Source organism: Dermacentor silvarum, chromosome 1, assembly GCF_013339745.2.
Source record: "Dermacentor silvarum isolate Dsil-2018 chromosome 1, BIME_Dsil_1.4, whole genome shotgun sequence".
Lineage (NCBI taxonomy): Eukaryota > Metazoa > Arthropoda > Arachnida > Ixodida > Ixodidae > Dermacentor > Dermacentor silvarum.
Window position 1 is genome coordinate 52,697,759 of NC_051154.1, and position 24,599 is coordinate 52,722,357.

At 46.5% G+C, this 24,599-nt stretch overlaps 1 protein-coding gene across 2 annotated transcripts in view; it reads left to right on the plus strand.

The window, feature by feature from the left end:
• Positions 1-24,599, plus strand: part of LOC119463119 (uncharacterized) — a 288,717-nt gene that overhangs the window by 241,532 nt on the left and 22,586 nt on the right. The gene's annotated exons all lie outside the window — the stretch shown is intronic.

Sequence of the window (24,599 nt, forward strand, 5' to 3'; positions counted from 1 at the left end):
CTGTATATGAATATATAGTATGCAGGAGAGGCTTTGTAGTAGCTGCAGCTTCAGCGAAGGATTGAAAATTTATAGGCAGCAGTTCGGGAGACGTGGGGGAATTCCAGTCAGCTGTAGCGGGAGGTCAGAAGCCAGTAAACCAAGTTCTTGTCTGTGCTCAGGTATGAGTACTGTCATGTCTTACCAGACGACAACTTCAGCAAGGTCGTTACCAACAATGCTGCAATGACTTCACAGTCACTAAAAAGCGATGTTTTTCCCTTTATCAAGAGCCCGATGGTTAGCTTTCCATATCTCAGACACTAAATGGTGGAAAGTTTCATGATGTAGGTTTAACAGCAGGCTCTCAGGGGCTGGATTAGAGCCACAAAAAAAAAAAAAACAGCCAATTTTCTCTGTGATTCCTTCTCGTCATAATTTATCTTATAAACGAATTGTGGGGAGCTCAGTTGCCACTGATGTCGTCATAAAAGACACTGCGAACTTGATAGAGACTAGTTTAGTAGCAATGATAGCGGCGTCCTAGCAGCTAGCTTGCGGACGGAACAGAGCCGTCGAAATAGTCGCCACGTACCCGTTGCAGCAAAATTGATTCATCCCATACCATTTAACGAACTACTCGGTTTTACAAAGATTACAACATGAACCCTGAATCTGCATAACGTTTTTGTAATGTGCGGAGCGCTGAGCTGCACTGTAGGCTGTGTTAGGCAAGGGTACATTGGTGTTGACGCGGGTGACTAGTTCTTCGCAAGAGAAGCGTTATGATATCCACTAAGACGACAAAATTTTGAACGTGCTCTCTGCGCTGAGAAGGAAGCGAGATAACGCTTTTGTGTTCCTGAAAGATGGCATGTGAGCTCTCAGGAAGGAAGGAAGGAAAGAGTGGAGAAGGAAAGGCAGGGAGGTTAACCAGTTTAGCACAACCGGTTGGCTACGCTACACATGGGAGCGGGATTGGGGAGAATGAAAGATGGGGAAGAGAGAGAGAGAGAGAGCACATAGCACAGCACACACATCGTCAGTCACAGAGTGCCAGTGGTGATATGCATCTTATAGTAACTCCCTATAATAACAATACTAAAAGTAACTTCTTATTAATACTAAACGATGTCGCGAAGTCTCTCGACTTGCCAGAGCTGCAAGCGAGCGATGTCGATGTCGATGTCGTCCATCGGTGCTCCCTCAAGGGCTGCAGAAGATAGCGTCAACCTTTCCCTTTCCCCACGAACCACTTACTACTACTGCCTTCTAAGCACCTAAGGGAAACTAGAATCGTTGCTCAGGAGTCACTTCGCGCCATAAGGCTAGAAAAACGCAGGCTTCTTAGACTGGCAAAATCTTCGGTCTCTATCACTGAGAACCTACGAAACAGAACGGGGAGCTTCTTTACCGTACCCGAGGATGGGTAGCTAAAACGGTTACCGTTTCTAATGGCATGCGAATGGTCGGGTGCTCGTGGGGAAAGATGAGTGTAACCGCGCAATTGTCATTAAGACCCCTGACAATCTCACCAAATTAAGTGTGTACTGATTTCACTTGAGCTTTCTTTGCTTATTTTTCATCCTGGCTTCCGCGTTGCATCAACTGGTAGATACTCAACAGTTAAAAGATTGGCAGCCGTGACACTTGCACGGCCACCAATATTTCAACTGCGTACATTTAATTGATGTGAAATAAAGGAATTGAACTGAAACTTGAATCAGGTGGTCTCTGGCAATGAAGATTGCCGCAACTCTTAAAGCGCACCAATGGAGGCTTAAACCAATTTTATAGGCTTGAACTTGTACACTCACGAGAACACAAAGATTTTACTTGCAGGTATTTGGCAACGCCGGCAAATTGTACCATGAGAATTCGAAGAGCGCTCTGTGGAACTGAATCATTGAGTTGGCTTGGTCATTATTACACCTTTACACTTATCCTGGCCTAAGACAAGGTGGTGCATGGAACCCCACATTATTTAACCTCGCCCTCATCCCGCTTGCTGTGTGTTTACTTGATGCTGTGTAGCTTTCTATATGCACGCCCAGACAATATTTGCCTATGGCTTTCACTTGTAAGACGTTGCTGCCCATTGAAGTCGCGCACGCACCTAAAGGGCATGATCAACTTCAGTGGGCAGCAACGTGATGTCGCAGTAGTTTAGCGCATAACACCTGTGTGTCTCCACAGAGAAGTGCGCGCTGGTAGCGACAGAGAAGAAACGGGACGAGCGCCTCCCTGTCGGTTCCTGCGTTTTTTTTTTTCTTTTCTTTTCTGTAGACCCGTGAAGATATCGTACCTACAATGTCTAATGTGAACCATTGTCTACCCTATACTATATACACCTCTATTAGGAGCAGAAAAGGAAACTCTTAAGTCTGTGCAAAGACATAAACCATTCCTGTTGTTCTTCTGGAGACAAGTTTCTGATTGATTAAAGGCCGTTCCCTTGGTAAAGTCTCTGTATAGTTATTACGGCGACATCAGTTCAGAGCGCGAAGCAGGTTTTGTTCCGTCCGTCCCTTCCGGTGTTGTGTGTCGTCGTGTCTTGAGCTGCGCATCGTTTAACATAGGGTACGGATACCATATATGCTACTTTTTTCAGCGAAGCTGTCCATGGCTAGGATACGGGATTTTATGGCGTCCGCGCGGAAAAACTCTCCCTTAAAAAGTGAGAGTGAAAGAGCCAACAACTAAAGCAAACGCATATCGCCGCTCGCGTCGGAGCTCGGTTTAACGGTCACCCGTCTCTAAAACGATGTGTCTCTGTGAATGTATGACGTAGTGCGTGACGTAGTGTGCGCCTGATAAGGCGACCAAGGGGAAAGGGTTGGTGCCCCTCGGCGCAACCGCGCGAACGCGCTCGTGCCACTGCTCACGCGTTCATCGTCGTCGTCGTCTTCTTCCACAGCTGGCTCCGTTGCCACTCGTCATTCCAGCGTAGAATTTCACTTCTCTTTTGTCGTCGTAATGGGGAGACCACGTCTATGGGGGTATGAGCCATTGCTTAAGGGGGTATGTCCGTCTTACGTGACGGACAGATTGAATAACAGAGGTGATACGCGAATGTGTGCGCGTACTTATCGCCACGATGACCACTGATCAGGACAATAAATATGTTCGTACCTTTGTTCAAAATTCTGTGTCACCTCTGTGTTGAGCGCTAAAAAAGGTTCGCTGGTCATCCACCTTCACAGAATGGAATGGCTCATGAATTTTTTTTTTTTTTTTTTTTGCTCTGTCAGTCTGTCCTGTTACTCCAAGGCATGCATGCATCATCTTCTTCGTCCGTCGTCGTGCTATAGTCATCGCGTGGTCATCATCCCCATTGTAATTATATCGTTGTCATGCACATTGCGTTGCTGTTGTCTTTGTCATCTCTGTCGTCGTTACATATACATTTAATGGGAATTTTCACAGTATTGCAGGAATTTCGTAGAAAGGTGGCATTGTTGGGTGTCGGGGGAGTGACTTCTGTATGAATAAATGTATTCGGAGTAGAGCACTGCACGAGCCCGGGCCTACCCGAAAGGCCGGGCGGGTTAAAGCAATTTCTGGGAGGGCCCGGGCCGGGCCCAAGCCTGATGCCCTCGGCCCTGGACCTGGCTCGGGCTCGAAACCGCGGGCCCGGATGGGGAACGGGCCGGTTCACCTAGGTCGGGCCTTTGAGCTCACGCGGGCGCTCTGCATAGAGTCAAGGAATTTTGTGGGAAGCTCAAGTGACAAGTTAGGCTGACAGTTAGGACTGACAAATTAGGAATAAAAACATTCCTAATTCCTTTTTTCGTTTGTTTAGTTTCTTTTGTCAAAATAATTCCAATTCCTTTTCTTTCTACTAAAAGAAACTTTGTTCCCACATACAAGCAAAAAGTTATTCTAAAACAGCTCTTGATATGGTCTGACTGTTACCGCTTTTATTGTTGCACTGTTTTACCGCTCTCGATACGATTATTTTATTGCAATTGCGTCATTTTATTGTTTTTCGTTTAGTGCACCACTTTGAAGATTGATTTATGGTTGCGGCCGTGTAGCGTGGATGGCTTTCACCTTAACCGCATGCACAATGTTCCATGTGCGCCTTAAGTTTATTGACCCTTTTCGCGGAGCAGTTTGTTTTAGAGAAATGAGATGGTGCTCACGGCGGCGCGCCATACCTCTCCTCAGCGACCGCGCACGAATACGAAACCATTACCGCTTCTACCTTGCCTCTGTGCGATCAGCTGTCAGAAATGCAACTGATTTTTCGCTAACACACTGTGCTCCAATCATGCTAGATTGAATCATGTGATTGAAGACGTGTGCAGTAGTTGGCTGCAAAAATAATGACTGGAATGTTAAGAAATAGAATGAATCTGTGTGGCCGAGTTCGCGGACCGCTGCTGAAACTGTCCGAACGTGTTACCGGCACTTCGTGATGTACGGCTTTCCTCGAGGATACAGAAATTTGCTCATCCGCCAGCCTTGTATCGCTAACCTTCAAAGAAAGGGCTTCATCCCCAGAACTTTGTCAAGAGTGAGTACCACTCGTTAAACAATGACAAAGGGAGTAGCGCCGCTTCCTGTCATAGTAAGTTTCGCGCACGTTATCTATACACATCTGTCCCAAATGGCAGGAAAACTTACGCCCACTCTATCGCCGACGTATCAATAATAAGTGAATGGGCGCACAATTGAATATATGCGCATTGTATACGCACAATAAATGACGGATTGCACGAATGGTCGAAGCTGAATGTTTCGTGACGGTCCACAAGAGTAAGCGAGTTACTAGCTGTAATATATATTTGCTACAAGGTATTACAATGTACAAAACAGCTACGTTTCAAGCCTTGTGCGCAGCAAGAACAAATAAATCGGAACTGAGCCCACCCGCGAGCGATTAGGCAGAAAATAATCAGATAGTGGCCGCACCGAGGAACTTCACTGAGTCGGAAACTGACAAGCCACTGCTTCAAAATATTTGCCAAATAAAGAACAAAGAGCAAAACACACTAATCCTGACTGAATTCATAATCGGAAAGCTTGGATAGCTTGGAATACATATTTAGCCCCGCTTGTAGAACAAGCACCATATACGCTGCTTTCGCCGTTTGGACATAAATTAATCAGATCCGAAAGCGTTTTTGCATGTTCTCTGAAGCTGTGATCAAAGCTTCGTGTCGTCCACCTAGTCACCGTCTACGATATCTCCGAAAACAGAGGTTTTCTAAGCCGCACCGCCGTCATACACTTCCATTGTAAACAAGGAGGCAACGGAGGCAGTTGAGGCAAGCAATGGACACGTCACCACGTGATCAAACATGGCAGCGCCCACGGGATCGCCACGAAAAGGGTCAATACATGAGAAGTGCTTCGTCGTGGGCTCGGTAGGGTAATTGGTGTGGCAGTGCATTTCCCCACCTTCATTATTTGCATGCCAAAATTAGTACATGCGCGTTTAAACTTTTACCTGCTTTTGCACCTAATACAATTTTTGAATTTTCCTTGCTGCAAGAACTATTTACGTCATCGTCGTACTGTCACGGTATCAACATGCAAGCGCGGCCCTCGTGTGGAGGGTTAGCAGGGGTATATAGATATGCGGAGTACCCGTTTAGCTGCAAAAGCGTCGAAGCCAAGTCACACCGAGTAACCCTCACGCAGTGTATGAAACCGGGCTGACTGTTGGTTCTGTCTTGTTCCGCGCCGTGTAACAAGATAGATCGCGCCCTCAAACTCCGCTCAATCAACTCTGACGGAGCCGGGGCAGCGTTCTGACTTCCACTGCTGGCATCCACGTTGTGGGCACACACGTTCCTCCTGAGGAGCTGAGTGCTTACCACTCCGTCTAAGCGGGAAGTGGTCTGAGCGGAAGGGACATTAAACGTCAAGCTCAATCTAGAGAGAGAGGAATCTATTTATTGAAAAGTAGAGTGATTAGCCGGCGTATCTTCGAATACATGCTACTCTGCAGGAATGAGAGGAAAGGGAAGAGAGGCCCTGTAAAAGGTGGGCAGAAGAAGAGAGAGAAAAAAAAAGGTGCACGTCCTGTGGTTTTATCGGTAGCAGAGTAAATGTCCTAGGCGATGAAGGTAGATAATCAAACTTGACGGTTAGTGCAAAAAGAAAAAAGAAAGCACCGCTTTTTGATGAGATGACGTGGGTGGATCATAGTTTAGAGTGCAAACCTGATGATTCAATAAACACAAGTTCGTGGCATTGTACTGTTTTGATGGGTAAGGCCAGGGACCCAGCACCTGCGTCAAAGTGAAAGGGCGATAAAATATGAACATAGAAAAGTTCGACCAGGCTCAATCTAGCGTCGACTAACTCCGACAGTTTTCTCCATTGTCCGTCGGTCTCATGTCGTGCACCAGATCGAGGTGCGACGCCAGTGCACGCCGCTGTTGACGTTCTTCATCGCGCTACCGTTGAGACATGGCTTGTATCTTCTAGCCCGCTGTTTCTGCTGCACAGCTACAGTTGTTCCGCGTGCAGCTGCGTCGCGCCATGTCGCCTCCGCGTATTGTTTGAACACCGAGCGAGGAGCTCAAGCGAAGCGTTAGACCTCCTTGTTATTGCTGTCAATGTCAAACCTTGTTATGGCCTTCGCGAAATTGCCAGTGTGTATGATTCTCAGTGTTTACAACATGAAGTATACACAAGAGTTTTATATGAAATGTCTTGCCCAAAATTTTTAATCCGGCCTTCGCTTGTTTCAGCCTTTTGCGGTTATCTGTACCACTTACTGTGTCGCAAAACGTTTTTTTGGCGTGAAAAGTCTTCAGAATTGGTGAGAGGGGGTGGCTTCCTAAAAGCGCATGTAACGAAAATGTGTCAGAGCCTTATCGCGCATATCTTTGCAACTGTACTACCCACGCACCTTACTTGGGTACCGTTGTCCAGAATAAAGAAGCCATTGTGCTCGAACAAGTATGTTTGGCGTGCATGCACAAATGGCGCCGTGGTCGCACCATTCGTCACACAATCGTAGCTAAATTTAGCCTCTCGCTCGGCGTTCCGAGAGGCACAGCTCGGCAGGATACGTTTGCCGTATTCGTTTACCGTATTCTTTGCCCTAGTGCGCAAGCAGTCCCTACAAAATAAACGGGCCCACTACGAATAAGGAGCGAGCACGATTGTAAAACTAGACCGTAAGACACCCACTAGCTCTAACATAAGTTTAGCATGTAACCTTTCTACTGCGTGAATAAATGTAACTTGTGTAGTTAGTTACGTTAATTCTGTATACCCTAGCGGCCATACACCGTCTGCCAGTACGTACAACACGTTTCACGTACAGCTACGTCCCTGATACAGCCTACCCAATTTTCATTTTCTTGCGGCGTTTTATTGTCACTGCAGTTTTACTATAATCTCTTTGGAAACATCACCTAAGAAATTACATTTTTAACGCTTGTACACAGTTTCTCCCGCAGGCCGGAGCCCGACCTAGGCCTGGGTTGGAGCCAGGGCCCCGTGCCGAAAAATACGGTCCGTGCATTGCTCTGCAGGAACCACTGAAGTCCGCAAATTTTTTGCCATTTCATTTTACGCCATGCCTACACTTCTTCCTTTGCTTTTAAAATTATGCTGCTCTTAATGTAACTTTTTAATGCCACCTGAATTCTGGCCAATCGCCCACAGTGGATAAGCGCCATTCTCTGCAGGACAACGAAAGTTAGTCAAGTCTAATCTCCTGTCTCCGCAGAATATGACATTCTTGTATATGGATTGCACAAACTGTTATCCTAGATTTAGACATGCAAGCTACCTCCGCGACAGCTGTTGACGTGTAGGAAGCTGCGTCGATGACAGTGTTCCTATGAAGCAAATCATCGTGTCCGATGTCATATCTGAAGCAACGGGAAGATGCTGTTCTTGACAACATCTACCTTTAGAAGAACGGTGTCGACGGAATCTGGAATTCGCGTGAAGCCAAACGAACGGCTAGGCTTTCGGATGGGAGTCAACAAAAGTAGCGGGTAACGATGCCTTCAAAAGAAAAACGTCGGCAAACGGCCATCAACAGAAATTCATGCCAGAAAGAAATGATGGCAGCATATAATAATTGCTACCACGTCAATTGGTCTTCGGGTTATCGCAGGAGTTGATAATTACGCTGTTGTTTTATTTCGTCGTTAATCTTTCTCCCATTCGCGTCCGTCTTATCGCTGCACTTGAAGCATCGTTCACGTGGACTGCTCGGCAAGGCAAGCGGCACTTGTCACACGTATCACTTGTTCGCTGCATTCTAATCACATTGTGCTAGAGGAAACATCGAGGAGGACAGTAAGAGAACCAAGTGATGCAATTGGCTTAGGAGTAAACTGCGAGTTTACAATTTTAAGAGCTGCAGTAAAAGATGTGCTATGTCCTAAAAAGCATTTAATGTAAGTAAATATAATGCTGACATCCACACCCAACATATGGAAGTAACAAATCAAACTCGGGCGGAATGCTATTCGTTGACTTGAGAAGTTAAAGGACGTTGTATGAACCAGAACAGAACGCCAATCAAAGGGGCAGACTTGGAGTTAAACATACAAAAGACAAAAGTCATAAACACTTAAAAGAAATAAAGGAGTAATTGCGCTGATGCAAGTAGCTGTGCGCTAAGTACCTTGACGTGAAAATATATTCAAGTGTGCCGCTGTCAATTCAGTTACTGAAAGCAGAAGTGAGAGGCTTGTCCGTAAAAGAACGCAAAAGAAAACAAAGAACCGAAGAAGAATGAACGAGGCGTGATTTCTCGTTGTGCTGAAAAAATTTATGCAAACCAGGAAGAGTAATGAACCGAGACAGGCGCCTTGTGGAACGTCAGATGTTGCACTTTGGTAAGATGAAGCACCGCTGTGGGCGAAAACAGACTGAAACCATTTTTTAAGGAACAGTGACAGCCGCCAGAAAAGGCGATCAATATGAGATTGATCCGACTTCGTTTGATTAATGCCAATGAGGCGCGTCAGGTTTACTTAACGAAGTGATGTGATTATACGCCGCTAGAAGGTTTGTTTCTCTTCAGATCGTTGTCATGTCACTGCGCAAGCTAGAAAATAAAATTTTCGGTGCATGCGTGACAGGTCCGCTAATTATCGGAACAAAAAGATGCGTTAAATGTGCTTGTCGGAGGTGACAGGGGCCAAGTTTATTTAAAACTTACTCTCCGTTAGAGCGACGCGTGGAACTTGATCGGTTGGTTTGCTTTTATGAGATACTTAATGTTTCTTCCGGGTTTAGTATCGCATCTGGAAGCCTCGGAGGTCACCAACTTGAATTATGAATGAAGGAAACTAAAGAGTTAGCCCGGCGTATTTGATGCTTGTATGCTTGGCTGCCGGAGAAGAGATTAAATTTTGTGCCTCCCACAGCAGCACAAGCAGTCGTACAGCGCAATGGCGTGTGACGGTATGAGCAATCAAAATTTCAATAGCTTTCGCGCTATGTTCCTCGTACAAGCTGATAAAGGCAACAAAAACAAAGTGATAACTCTTTCAACGAAGCTTTTTTCGCATATTTAATAAACGGGCCTATGTGCGAGCACAGGAAAGTTAAGGGCGGTGAAATTTGTTGGTGCCTGCAGGCGTGCAGCATAAATTATGCACACGAAGTCCAAGTCCAAACTAGATGCTTCGGATTAGTTACGGCCGGAGTCGCTATCCGTCAAGAAAGCACGGTTTCTGCTTTGTTCGAGTGAAAATCCTCTGCAAGACGGTGCGCCGTTATTTTGGTAAGATTTTTTTGTTCTATCGATTCTATTCGTTTTGTAACAGCCGACCCGTTGACTGATGCCTTCGATAACGGGGGCGAGACTTCTTGCCAAAAAATTAAGAAATGCAAAAAAAAAGTGTGGAAAATGAACAGAATAAGCGTTACAAAAGGAAGCGTTACAGCATTAACAAATCATGTCGTACGATGGAGTGGTTCGTACGAATATGGCGCCGCCAATCGTGATAGCAAACGTGTCGTTTGAAAGGTTGGACGGCCAATGACATGTACTATTCTTACGAACGAAAAGATTTGTTAATTTACCTCCTGACACGTCCCTCTCTCTTCTGGAATTAAACGTAGGGTATTGCAAAACAGACGGTTCGAGGCAGTTTGGAAAGCAATTGCAGAAGTTTTGTTCTATAATCAGGGACCGTATTTTGTTACAATTGTTTTCATTTTCCGATCTTTTTGCCCTTCGCCATTGGCTGGTATGACGTCAAGCATTCGTTATCGCCAGTACTAGTCGCTGCAGCGGGTGATACGAAATCAGCAGAATGGAAGGAAAAGAATATTTAGATAATACCGTTGCAGAAGCACTATACTGCCGTACGCACACGCTCAAACGGTGATTCACCGGTGCCCACACGGGCCTTACGTCACGATTAGACGGAAGCGCCGATAAGTAGACCCCGGCTTGACTCGTAACTCGTAGCTACAAAAGTTATCTTACATAAAAGCCGTCCGCGATTTTCCATCACGGCGGTGATTATCTCGTTATGCCTGATTGCTAACATTAGTGGCGGGTGCTCAAAGGTCGGTCTGTGAGGAAACACTCTTATTACATAAGCGGATTATTGTGAATAGGAGACGTATGTTTAACGCAAGCGAAAGGGAATTAGAATAAATAAAAGGCCGATGGAGCACACATTCGTTATTTAAAGTCCGTCCACTTCAAGAGTTTAGTCTGTCGCTCATCTGCAGTATCGACGCACTTAACTATATGAAAACTGCGTCGGTGTAACGTCCTATCTTCCATGATCCTCAATCAAGCGCGAAACACGCCATAAGCTTAGCACTTCAAGGGAGATAACTTCTGTTATCGTTATTTCGGCGATAAAGACAGTCCCGTTGCATATTGCATGCCACCGGAAATATTAACTTTCGTAGGTTGCCCTCACATGATTCATTCGTTCTCCTGCTCCTCCGTGCGGATTCACCGTCTCCCACACACATCCTTTATGTAAGTTGTTGACTTACCCTGCAAAATAAACATTTCACTTCAGACACGCTATTTTCGAAAAGCAGGATTTCTGGCAGCTGAATGTCGAAGCACTCGACAAGACCAATTCGCCGTGCTGTTCGACCCGAGTACACGCACAAGCATCGCTAAATGCTCGCGCTCGACAACGCGCGGGGTCGCGCAAAAGCGACCAATTGAGAGCTGCAGTCGCGTGGGTATACCGAACAAAACGAAAGAAAGAATTTAAAAAAAGAGAAAGCTATAGGCGGAACAGGAAAAGCTTTGCGACGCCACGCGTACATGCCCGATTTGTGGTCCACGCGGTGTTTCGCGGCGCGGGAAAGATGCGTCCCATTATATAATCAATAGCAGTGCACCCCACGCCTAACTGCGGGGAGAGGGACGCACGGTCCGCTTCCGGAATTTGATGTCCGCTTCGCGCGGCTGAACGAGTTCGCGATCAAAGGGAAGCGCGACGCGCTTGCCGTCTCGCGCGAGCATGTGCGCGCATGGCCTGTCGCTGTGGCACGCGCCGACACGGCATCGTGCTGTATAGTGCGGCCGCCACGCGTTCCCTATACTCTCTCTGGAAGACAGCGCAGACTCTCTGATCAATGCGCGTGCGCGCGCCACCGCTCCAATAACCCCCTCGCCTTTCATCTCCCTTCATTTCTTTTCCCTTCGAAAACGGCTCCTTCCCGTTTCAACGCGGACCGGATTCGGAAATTAACGTCCGACCCGGCGAAATTGAAATCGAAGCGGCTCCTGGCGCTTACCCACCGCGCACCTTTAGAGCGACGCGGTCCTCGCGGACACGAGAATTCCTTCACTCGCAGGGCTTCCAAGACACTTATCGAGAGCGTGAAAGACAAACAGAAAATGTGGGATCGGAAAACTAAAGAAGAACGAAAAAAAAAAAGAAAAAAAGTACAATACCATCGCTTCGAACTTGGTTGCACGCGTGTACCAAGTTTTGTTTTTAATTGCTTTCACTCGGGACATGGTCCTTTGGCAAACACGCCCAACGTGCGCCGGCACGCTTGAATTTTTGGGCCGGCTTAATTTGTGCACACGCCACGCCATCTGATATCCTAAACCTGCATGGAGGAACACTGAATTTTGATCGCTAACAGCGCGTTTAGCTATAGTGCTGGTGCGCACAAGAAGCCTGGCGTGCCTTGTGTTTCTGCTGTACTAATGAACAGGTGAGCGGGTGTGACCAGAGATGGGTGCGGAACATTGGAGCGTTCCGCTCAATTCTGTCCTTGTCATGGGGCCAACGACCATAGTGCGTCCAATAACGCCGCGCGCACGTTGCCCGTCAAACGTGTTATTTGGGTCCTAGCATTATTTCGTTGCCGTATACACTTCTATATCTGGGCGCGGATTCAGAAAAAAAGGTTCTTATTCTAGAACAGCCCGTATAACAGCAAGTTCCAGCGAATCGTGTTGTAGATATACCACAACCTTAAAAAGGTGGCGAACAGGTACGGAGTACCTGTGGTTTTCTCCGCCCCGAACAAGCTGGCCCGTCTCTGCCCTCGAATCACGGGTGGCGCTACGAACGGGTGCACAGTACAGCACGTTCAGCGTCACGTGCATTGTTCCACTGGAGTGGTTTATCTCATCCCCCTCAGCTGTGGCAAGTGCTACATTGGGCAAATGGGGCGCTGCGTCAACGACCGAATGAGAGAGCACGCAAATATTTTAAAGAAGGATACCACCGCGCACTTGTCTGCGCATTGCAGGTCTTGTCCCGACTGTGAACCGCTGTTTTTAATGTCAGGATCCTAGGCAAAAGCAAGAACAAAACCGCTCGTGAACTGTTAGAGGCCTACCACATCCAAATCTATAGTCTAGCCTGCGTTAGTCAAACGACTGTTACACTTTATGATTCGGAAATGAGATTGTTAAGCATATAAGTGACTACACTGCCTTCGGCTGACTGGCACCCTTTGTGTGTTTTATGCGTTTGCGCATGCGTATGTTTGCGTATATATAGGATGCCCTGCTTCGGAATAAACAGTTGCGAGTGTAGCGCTCGTCTTTCCTTTCCTCTCGCCTCACTGTTGTCTTTTATTTCGAGTTTTTCGCTACTAAGTATTATGTTCAGAGGCAAAGAAGGTGAATTCTTTTTATGTGTGCGTGTGTGGCCAATGTGGTGCCACACTTAATTGAACGCGGCTCACATACTATTAATAGTTAAAGAAAAAACTTCGCATTCATCGCTCAAAGCCAACACGCACGGCTGAAGCAGCCCCTGTTGATCCTTTTCGAGTCTCAACATGCATAACTACAACCAATTTCGTATGCCGTCAAAGATGGCTTCTAATCAATACTTAAGAGGATACAGAAGCCGTTCCGTTCAACTTACTTATCCCGCTCAACTGCTTAAATTTGAAATAGCGCTAGATTCGAAAACGCATAAAATGTCAAAAATGTCCAGCGCCAGAAGAAAGAATAGCTAGCTGCGTCATGCTTGGCACTTTCAGCATGTTCTGCAAAATGAAGGCGCGTGCACTTGAAAAGCTGGCGCAGATGCTCGAACGGCTGAGCCAACCGTCGCTGATAGGGCAGTTTTCAGGGGTTTATCGTGGCCATCGTGACGAAGTTCTTGCGGTTGCAATTTATTTAGGTATTTATTTGCCCTTGTTACTCGATGGATTCGCTTCGAGCCCGCTATTCGTGGACGCTGCTCAGTTGCGCATGTGAGGCGCCTCGAATCCCTCCGCCATCTTTTGTTTTCACAGTTCGCTGAGATCGCGTTCATGAGTGTCTTCACTTTCCAGGAAGGGGCGGTGGTATTCCGACGGTCGCGAAATGCGAAAACAAAAATGCCGTTGTATAGGGAGATTTCGGGGCTCGCTTTTAGTATTTCTCTGCCTTCCAGAATTTGGTTTACGTGCTCGCACAGTTACTATTTTTGTTTTTCTGTACCCACGCCGCCATGGCTCAGGGACTATGGCGTTTTGCTGCTGAGCACGAGGTCGCGAGTTCGATTCCCGACCGAAGCGGGCTGCACTCTCGTGGGGGTGGAATGCAAAAAAAAAAAAAAAGAAAAAAAAGACGCTCACGTACCGGGATCTGAGCGCACGGTAAAGGACCCCATGGTGGGGTGAAATTTAATCCGGAGCTCTCCGCTACGACGGCCCTCGTAATTATCCCACTGCTCAGTTACAAGGCATCAAGCCGCATATATTAATTTATATTTCATTTCTGCATTCTGAAGGCCGCTTTTAGATGCCTCTTAAAGACGTCCAAAAAATTTGATTTTCTTAAATATACAATATTCACTGAAAAATGTCGCAAATATATGTCTTCTAAAGTACGGTGCACTTGCGCTAATACGCATGTTTGTAGAAAAACTAATGTCGTAAAGCATGACCTGCCTAACTTGCGCTGCGGCAGCATAAGATAGAAATGTACGTAAGATAATATTGTAAGACGCGATGAGGTGTTAGTTTGGATTTCACAAAGGTTAGAAAATCGCTATAACATTGGAAAGAGACTAGACAGAGAAATAATTCCTTCCGAAAAGGATCCTGAATTGCTGCGGCCACGGATTTTCTCACAATATTACCTAGGAGGAAATGTGGCGCCACCGTCTATGTGAGTTTTCCTAACGGGCACTGTGCCGTCACGGTAATTACGGTACACATGGGTGTGCGAGACTTGTGTTGGTAGGTGTTGAGTGACACTTATTCGCCTAAAACGTGGACATGGCTGCAGAAATAATGCGTTAATTCTTGAAATAAAGTCTTCATAAAAGATTGTCATTTCTCCGTATTGCATCTTTAAATAAAGTTTACGATAAAGTGTCGCAAAGCAAGCGCGAACCTTGTTGTCTGTCCTCCAACCTTAGTGGCCCGCCGATACGTTTTAGGTTTCATATAATTGTACATCCAAGCACAAGTCCTCGTGATTGAATAAAACACGTTGTGGGATTCTAAAGTTATGACTGCTTTTGATGTGCTCTTTTAATACAACATGAACCATTGGAACAGAGGGAATGGTGCTAGCCCGGAGCGTCCTCAAGGGGTCCTGGTTTTCCGAAGAACGATGCCAATCCGAAGCCACTATATCCCGGCATTCCCATGCGTACAACTAAAATCTCTATATATAAGAAAATTACCGCCATCTACGCTTTCCTCCGCCGCCTCCTCTCCTAAAGCGCTTGCTTTTTTCTTTACTTTTTGCTTGCGAAAGCCAAGTCGACGGTGGCGCACCTAGAAAGTCTAAGTTGAAGCTTTCAGGCCGGGCGCGCGCCGCCGCCGCCGCCGGCGACTGTGGCTGCGCAGAGGACTTTTAACATGGCTCTGAGGCGGAAAAAAAGAAAATATAAAGAAGTGAAAAGCGCGCGCTATCATCGTCCAATCGGAGATACAGGAGAGAGAGAAGCGGCATTTATCAAAGGATGGCGGTACTTTTCTTATATAGGTAGTTTACGTACAACCGCTTCGCAGCGCCAGTTTTCCCTCTAGGTAGTATTGTGAGAATCTCTATTGCTGCGGCAGCTTAAAAACTGTACAACTCGAAAATTTTGAAGAAGCCGTGTTCTTTAACGTGCGCCGAAATCTGGTTGGGCAGGTGTTTGTGTGCGCCGCTTCCGTTGGAATGAGACCGCCACCGGTTGGGAAATCACGGGCACTTGAACGTGACACTTCCTTTCCAGGAGGTGAAATCTCCTTTCGCATTTGCAAAAGCTAGAGCATTGGGACGGAACGAAACGCTTCCTTATCTGCATTTGTATCTGCGTCGCGTTAAAGCAAAAAAAGAAACGAAAAGTAATACGAGGCGCGTACGTTGAAACTCGCAGTGGTCGGCGAACAGGAAGCACGATTTAGGAGAGCACTCCTTTCATTTCTACAACGACGTCATTTATTTCAGTGAGTAACTTCGCGCTGCTCGCTAATTCTGAATGAGGCATATATATAAAAGCACATGCGCTATGTGAGACGCGCGATCGTAGTCTGCATTTTCTTAACGCCAGAGTTTCTTTCTCACGAACCTCACCACCTTTCTATCATTAAAATCTTTCTCTCTTTTTTTCTTTCTTTCTTTCTTTCTTTCTCGCTCTTTCCATTATATCTCAAAGCTTTATAAGTTTATGAGACATCAATAAACGACTGAAAGTTTTCCATTTTTATTGCTGTTTAACCGAAATAAACTTAACAAGTGCATCAAGAAAGACAGAAACCAAAAAAAAAAAAAAGATTTAAAGCTAATAACAGTTCTGCTTACGAGGAATTTTCGTTTACTCGCAGTCTACTTGCACTCTTACACGCTCTTGAAGCACAAATGCATTACATATAGTGTATGAACATCGACAGGTGTCAATGCTGGTTAAAAGATAGGGCAGCCTGTTCATCTCAGCACTTACACAGCCGTGTAGATGCACAAAAAGTTTCAATCTACATCAACACTCCATGCATAGCACAAGTATACAGTGGGTCCCAGCTAACTTGAGTCTTGTTTAGAAATTTGCCAGTGCACTAGAGGAGCACGCTATAAACAACGGGTTGTGGGGCAACTCTGGGATGCAAGTAACATGACTTTGTGGTATTCTGTCTTGTTGCATAATTTGACAATAATAATTAATCGACTTCAGAAATATTACATATAGGAAAAAGCTTTCATTGAGAAACTTGTGGAACGTTGACGAAAATACTCTATTCAGTAGTATTGAACGTTTTACCTCTTACACAATATATTTTCCATGTGTAAAAGAAACCTTGCGAAATATAAAAAAAAAAGATTATAACCGCTTGAGCGCTGCGATCACAGCGTCCTCCGATGTTCTGTGTATAAACAAAGAGCGCTTTGAACCCAGTCCGGTTGCTCCGTCTGCCTATTGCCACCACCACCAACAGCTGCATCTGGTCCTTTCGGCAGTTCGAGCCAGACATATCTCTGGCGTCAATTTCACTGTCAGGGAGTGTTCCACTGCCCTATCACTTTCTCAGCGGCAGCGCAGCAGGTTCGAAGCGTTATTCGCACACGCGCGGCACGTTCGGTAACACTGCGATCGCGGTCCGCAAGCTGGTAGTCACCTGGGTCCATTGCTTATTTAGCGGGCTTTGTTTAGTAAACAAACAAACAAAAAAGATATTGCTTAATAGGTAGGAAGTTCAATATTGCGGAGTAGAACATTTCGTGAACCCTCCACGACGCGACGTTCTTTAATTGAATATTTGCGAAGTTGATTAATTACGCTAGACTAATATGCAATTAGAACGAATATGTTTTTTTTCTATAATATATGTGCGACTTGCTCCACAGTGTGAAAAACCATGTTGTTAGTCGCGTCCTCCCTCAGTGCACCGGCAAATATAATCTTGGCTTAGATTAGTTGGGACACCTTGTATAAAAGATCCATGGCGTTACCAATGCGGCAGGGCTGGACGCTCCGGTGTGTGTATATTCAAGAGATGAGGCTTTAAATGCTAGCAGCCGCACTCACTTTTTAACATTTTACCGCAAAAGCGTTTTCGCTCTTGGTCTTCCGCCAACTTTCGTTGCACGGAAATTACGTACGTCATCGTCCGACACGGCTCAAAACAGGACAACAGAACAACGAGTCGGTGTGTACGTGTAGGCATGTGTACAATACCTATGCGGGCGTGCCGGTCACGGGCTCTGTTCACTACGGAATTAAGCGATGAAATAACAAACGCTACCCTGAAGATCCTCACTGCAACAAATACTAGCATACGCCTTCAAGCGCCCTACACCATTCCTTTCATAAATTGAATTGGTTTCGTTGGTTCTTTCTCCCTGAATTGGTTTCGTTGGTTCTTTCTGAAAGCGAATAGCTTTCTTTGGTTCTTTCGGCCGTTTTCGTGCTCGGCCTTTCTTTTCATAAGCACACGTTCTCTCGCAGAACCGAGTAGCGGGGCGCGTCACGCACGTAGCTCTGTGAAACGCACTTGCTGCGCACTTGCGAGAGCTTTGTGCATGCGTCTGAAGGTTCAGACAGTTCAGATGCTGTGGTGGCGCTGCTGTGTCGCTCCTCTTAAAGTCCCTATATAGTAAAGGTACCGCCATCTACTCTCTGCTCCGCCGTCTCCTCTCCTAAAGCGCTTTTTTATCTTTACTTTTAGATGCGAAGCAGCTTATGGTCGGGGTTGTGTCACTCCCTCCCTCCCTCCGCCGTGCGGCGTCCACACCCCTACTGCGCATGCGCATCCTCCTCCCCCTCCTCTCCTCTCCTTGTCTCAACTCATCTCCTCCCTCCTTCCTTCTCCTCTCCTCTCCTTGTCTCATCTCCTCTCCTCTCGGCATTCCTCCTCTCCTCTCCGACGCTCCTCTCCTCTCCGGATTGTACAACGAATGGCAACACCTGCGGCTCCGTGCGCGATAATGCGAAGCAGCTTAGGTTAGAGACGCGACGGTAGGCTGCCGTAGAGGCACCGGCAACAGTCGCCAACGCCGCGCGCGTTCGGTGCGAACGCGGGCAAAACGCCGACGGCGTGGACAACAGTTCGGCGCGTTGCTGGTGCTGCTGCATGTCCAAGTTCATATAGCTGATAAAAATACCTTGAGTCGACCCCATGCATGCTTCGCATACTACTCAGGGTCCCCCTACGGGAAGATGGTGTAGTTTTTTTGCTTGCGAAAGCAAGTCGATGGTTGCGCCCCTAGAAAGTCCACGTTGAAGCTTTTTGGCCGGGCGAGCGCCACCGCCGGCGAGTGCGGCTGCGCAGAGTGACTTTCAACATGGCTCTGAGGCGAAACAAAATATATATAAAGAAGTGAAAGCGCGTTCTATCATCGTACAATCGGAGATACAGGAGAGAGAGAAGCGGCATTGATCAAAGGATGGCGGTATTTTTCTTATATACGGAATTTAGTTCCTCTCCGCCGCCGCCCGGACGGCGGGACGCGTCCGTTCTCCAACTCCTCTCCGCGTCTCCTGTGGAAATGCGCCGTTTCGTCTTGCCTGCTCACCGTGCTGCTTCGCTTATATACCGACTCCCACAGTCCTTGAGGTCCGCACCATTTTACCACAGGGGCGTAACGTGTCACAGGAACATGTATTGTCATTGGCTTGGATTAGCGTTGCTTCCGGGAGCATTCGCCAACATATATGTTCTTATTTGCTCGTACAGTAACGCTCGGGCGAGTCAGATTGCTTTTATAAATATTGCATGACTAGTTAATGCATAGCTTGTTGTCCAGGCTGTATTTTGTGCCTCCATGAGCCTTGTTCAGCGAGCGACTCATTACCATGCACTTATTGGTCCATATATATATATATATATATATATATATATATATATATATATATATATATATATATATATATATATATATGTGTGTGTGTGTGTGTGTGTGTGTGTGTGTGTGTGTGTGTGTGTGTGTGTGTTGCGTGCGTGCGTGCGTGCGTGCGTGCGTGCGTGCGTGCGTGCGTGCGTGTGTGTGTGTGTGTGTGTGTGTGTGTGTGTGTGTGTGTGTGTGTGTGTGTGTGTGTGTGTGCGCGCGTGTGTGCGTGCGTGCGTGCGTGCAGGCCCAAGTTGAAATCAGCTAGCGCAAGACAGGGGTAATTGGAGATCGCAGGGAGAGGCCTTCGTCCTGCAGTGGACATAAATATAGGATGATGGTATGATGATGATGATGAATTCTGGTCCATGATCTTGAAATGTACTGGTCTTTCGTGGTTAACACCCAATTCAATGTCATATAGTTACAATACTGTTTGTGGCTACTTTCACTGTTCCTATATATGGAACTCAGCGGCCACAGCTTTGGCGCGGCCACCTACAGTTTGCTTCAGAAATCAAATAGTCCTTTTTTTTCTCAGAGTTATATTGATACTCGTTTACGGTATACTGGTTGGAAAAACTCGTCTACCACTCCCGCCTCCCTGTAATGCGCCCCAGGGCGAAACCAAGGAACGCAGGCCACCATCAGACCGAGACATCCGCACGCCGTGGGCGTTTGCTGTGCACCTTCCGCCGGCCAGCCATTTCTGCCTCACTCTCGGTGGGGAGCGACAGCGATGACAGAATGACGCACACCCGCTGAAAATCGGTCGCGGGCAGCAAGAAAAGCGCGGGGCGCTTCGCATCCGCCCGACATCGTTAGGCGGTACTTGTAATGCAGGGCGCTCGAGGAGACAGCCGCCATATCACGCGCGCCGGCGGAAAGATATCGGGGCCGTTTTCCGGAATCCGTAAATTAGCCCCGAGCACCCGCGCCGAAGGCACAAAAGATGATTCCCCGGCGCGTGGTATCGTTCACATTGTCCGCTGCCCTTGCGAGACTCCCGCGTGCCGGTTCCGCTGCGTTTCCGGCGACCGGGCGAAAGCGTTGTCGAAACACCGCCGATAAATGACGTCAGGGCACACAGCGCCCGCGCGCATTGTGTGCCTTAGGCGCGTGTACTCATTTCCCCCCGCCACGGCACACACTTATTACGCTATATAAGCTTTATGCTGATTTTGCAGTATATAGTCCGCGTATTTTATTCGATCGATGACATAAACTTATGGCGTGAGATTAGACGTAAAATGTAGGTAAGCGACTACGACGCCCACTGAAAGGAAACAATCTAGACAACACATATACGTCCTGACAAATATCCGTGATGTCTGCCGTGTTATGGCATCCAGATATCCCCAGCACGTCCTAAGCCTATCCGGGAAGACTCTAAATACGAGTCATTTGTGCGTCCAAAGCAGTTATATTGTTTTATGCAAATGTTGCTTGATGGCGTTTTCTGGGCAATGTCACTAATGAATGCGGGTATTATTTTCTGTTAACACTGAAACCGTAAAGTAGTGATGCACCGTTTCGCAAGGACATTAAAAGGCTTCTATGCATATACCTCATGTGACTGGCTGGTGAGTTTCGGGATGCTTAGTATTTGGAACATTTTTCTGCACTAGATCTTTGTGTGTTTTATTGCCAGCTCACCATTTGCCAAGTTAACACACAGAAAATCGTTTCAAGGAGCTGTCTCGATGCCTAAGAGACATGGAGGCTGCGTTGTGGACGTCTTCCGTATGAGCGCAAAATGAATAGCATCGACTTCGGCCAGTCCCAAATTATCTACGCGCAAACGTGCAGCTGGTAAGATAACAAATCGCTAACACATGCACTTTAGGGTATTGAGACGTTTGATACGGTTTTGCTTCGGATCAATTAGCCAGCTGTAACCGCGCAACCTTTAGCTGACGTGTTGCTAGCGCATACCTGTAAAAAAAAAAAAAAAAAAAAAAAAAATCACTGACACACTGCGACTTCGTTCTCACATGTACGCGAGTCTTTTCGCAAACACGGATCCTGAAGTAATCCTAAACATTGCATACTTCGGATGTGTTCGCGTGGATGTTACAATTGAGATGTATCCAGGGTGTATACGACATGCCTACATAGGAAGAAGAGGACATTCGGGCGTAGTGAAGACGTTCTCGGCACATTTGGGCTTGCGTGGAAAGCTCGCATACCTCAATCCGCGTGAAAAAGCGATTTTAAATTGTAGAGGGCCGCTCAAAGCAAAACGTACCTAAAACAGTTATAGCTTGCCCTCTGACCATGTAGACACGACTGCTCGTATACATCGCTGATATCTGCGTCTTTCCCCGGGTTTCGAGTGTCTTTCGCTTGTGTGTCGTCCCCAGTAGGTTTTGTACATAGCGGGGAATTTTGACCGATAAAGTAGTGCCACTGTCAGTGCACGTTTGTTCTGATTAATCACGACATAAGACATCTACACCTGTACACTTAAGCTCCCCCATTATCGTGATATTGGGTACGTGCCGTTGGGTTCATGCCCATTATTGGCCATCCTCCAGAATGGGTATATGTGCCACTGTGACCCAAGGGGTATGGAATCCTTAAATGTATTTACGTGTGTCTCGTACTCCTCTGCCGCACATACGCGCTCTCGCTAATCTTATCTCTACGAACATCAAGCATCGCCAGTCGTCCTCGTGACATCGCTGCGTCGACGTCTCACACCGTGCGTCCGCCTGATCCGGTGTTTGCATTTCGGAATAACTTGTGAACGGTGCAGTGCATAAGCATAAAGAGTGCATGAGATTACACGTTGCATATTGTGAAAGTAAAGACAATTTTGCGCATTCATTTATAGTCGCATATGATTTAATTAACCACTTCATGAAAGCTTCGCATTACGTATTGATTCCAACATGCGAGTCGGATCTGCATAATGGATTTTTTCTTTCTTTTCTGGCGATATCATGTGCCAAAGAAACACGACGATAAACACAGTGATGACACCTGCTACAGACGGCACAAAATCTACATGAAGTATCCTTCGTAGCTATGGCTGCAGAGGAAGTGCACCTGTGTGCATGTGTGGAAATTTATTCACTTATCCGACGCTGCTGACCACCTCTCTCTTTTTCAAGCTCCGATTTAAATAAATGGTAAAATAATGGTATATATGTATTTTAATTTCTTCAGGAACTTCGATTATTCATAGCGCCGCAGCCTATTTGGAAGTGAAATGGAGCAGCAGGAAGTAAGTTTTTGCAACCTCTCCACCCGATTCCTTAGTCAGTGCTGCCTGCCCACCAAGCGCTGTATGAGTTAAGCGTTTAATTCTCGTCGTGTCATTAATTCATTCCTTCTGAGATCTTGCGCTTTTAAACGTCCTACACCACGGCGGGCGAGTTAGCCCGATATGCGGCCAAAGGAGTAAACGTGAAAGCAGGATAGAGAACTGCCGCGACGGCATATTATGAGACAAAGGCATGACTATCGATCCATTCAGGCTGTGTCGACATAAAAGCGCTGTCTAGTCAAGCCCGCCATACGAAGCCGGGACGTTCTGTAAGCATACATAACTAAACAATATATATACATATATATATAAACATTTAGTCCGGTAATCCATTTCAAACTTAAGTTAGCACCGGTCGCCCACACGTACGTCGCACTTTTTATATATGGTACACGTGTTAATGCTCGTGATTTTGTTTCTCCCCATCTCATTTATGAAAGCTTTTCGAAGGATACCCTCGCTTCTATAATTTTTTGTCATCCTTCCAGGGCTGTTGTAAAATGACTTGCGCTTTTGTTCACACCTCTTACTTTTCTCCATAATTTTCACATTAACGCAAGCTGTAAAGCAATTAATAATCTAAGAGGAACCTCCGCGTTGCCTACAATCAATGACATTTTTACGAAACGCGATAATTCATTGCTTCCAAAGCACTGAGGCTCCAACAATGACTTGCGAACAGCTTTCCATTGCTTGTTTCCCGACACATGTGGACGCACAAAAGAAAAAAAGCGATTGCTAGATTAATTACTAGCCGGCCTGGAATGGCCGCTCTTCTTTGGCGCCGGGCCGGACAGCACTTGGCACAAAGAGAGAGAGAGAGAGCAATAAGCCAAGCACGACGGTGCTCTTTAGGTGAAATGAATACGCAACAGGACCGTGCGGTGTATTGGCCATAGCCGCCTGCATGCAGGCGTGTGTGTCTGCGCAATATGAACGGAATACATATTGCTTTCACGGAGGGCGCAACAACCACCTGGTTGCACAATGTGTACCCTCGTTCCATATGGCGCAGTGGGAGGATCAGCTCCTGCATCATCCTCGTATAGCAGACATGTGGCAACGGCGAAATCGCAGGCGAACTCACCTTGCGACTCGGGGTGCATTGTGCAACACTCTTGGCGGCGCCCGTCGCTCCAGGGGAACTATATACTGTATGAGAGGTCCGGTATTCCCCGCCATGTGTTAGATTAAATCAGTATGCCCGTACTCGACGCTGCGGATATCTACCAACCGTGCATAGAAGAAAGTCGGCGATTCAGCTTAAGGCTGCTTCCCGTTTGGGTTGCGTTTATTCATAATATCAAGCAAAAGAGAACGATCGTGATGCTCTTGCTGAAAATACAAGCGTTTACAACATGAACACGAAACAAAAAGTCATCATAATAGCAACATTATGAAAGCAAAAGAGAATGGACAGTTGAATATGGCACTGTAAAGTTATTCCAAAAGCGAACGCCAACTGTACTGAGGACACGTGCCTCAAGATTACCGGTGCGTGCCTCCCAATATCATGTACCAACTATACCAACAATAAACTATCTTTAAACACTTCTGACGTTTCTTCGAACCCATCATCAATCTTCCTTCGTGCAGCGTATCCAAACGAACGTTGGTCTATACGCCGCCTTGGCTTTTTCCTAGTTTCGTCTGCATCTCCTTGACATTCTTCAGCAAGCGCCAATGCATATCAAAAAACAAGCGTTTCCTCTATTTGTTATCGTGCTGACTACGTGAGCTTCCAGTTGCCGCAGCCGTCAAGTAAAACCAGCATATGCAACATGAAATCAACCAAGCGTTGGCAACTATGCACAAGATAAAACTGGAGCGTCAAGTGAAGGGCATACGTGCGAAACAATAATCTTGGTGGAGATCTAACACGCTGAAAATGCAACAAAACTTTTTTTTCTTGAATGTTGCTTTGAAAAGTTTCTGTCGCAAGTGATGCGTACACCAAGGAACCTGTAGCAGTTATAAGTATGTTACTACGAGCCATAATAAAATCAAATTTTGCTTGTCTATTTGTTTTCCTGTATGGGAGTTCTCACCCCTTCCAAACTTTAATAATGTTTTCAGTGTTCTCTCAGCTTCATCCTCAGCCTTCCCTTCATCCTTCACCTTCATCCGTCAGGGTTCTTCATCCTCTTTTCTATT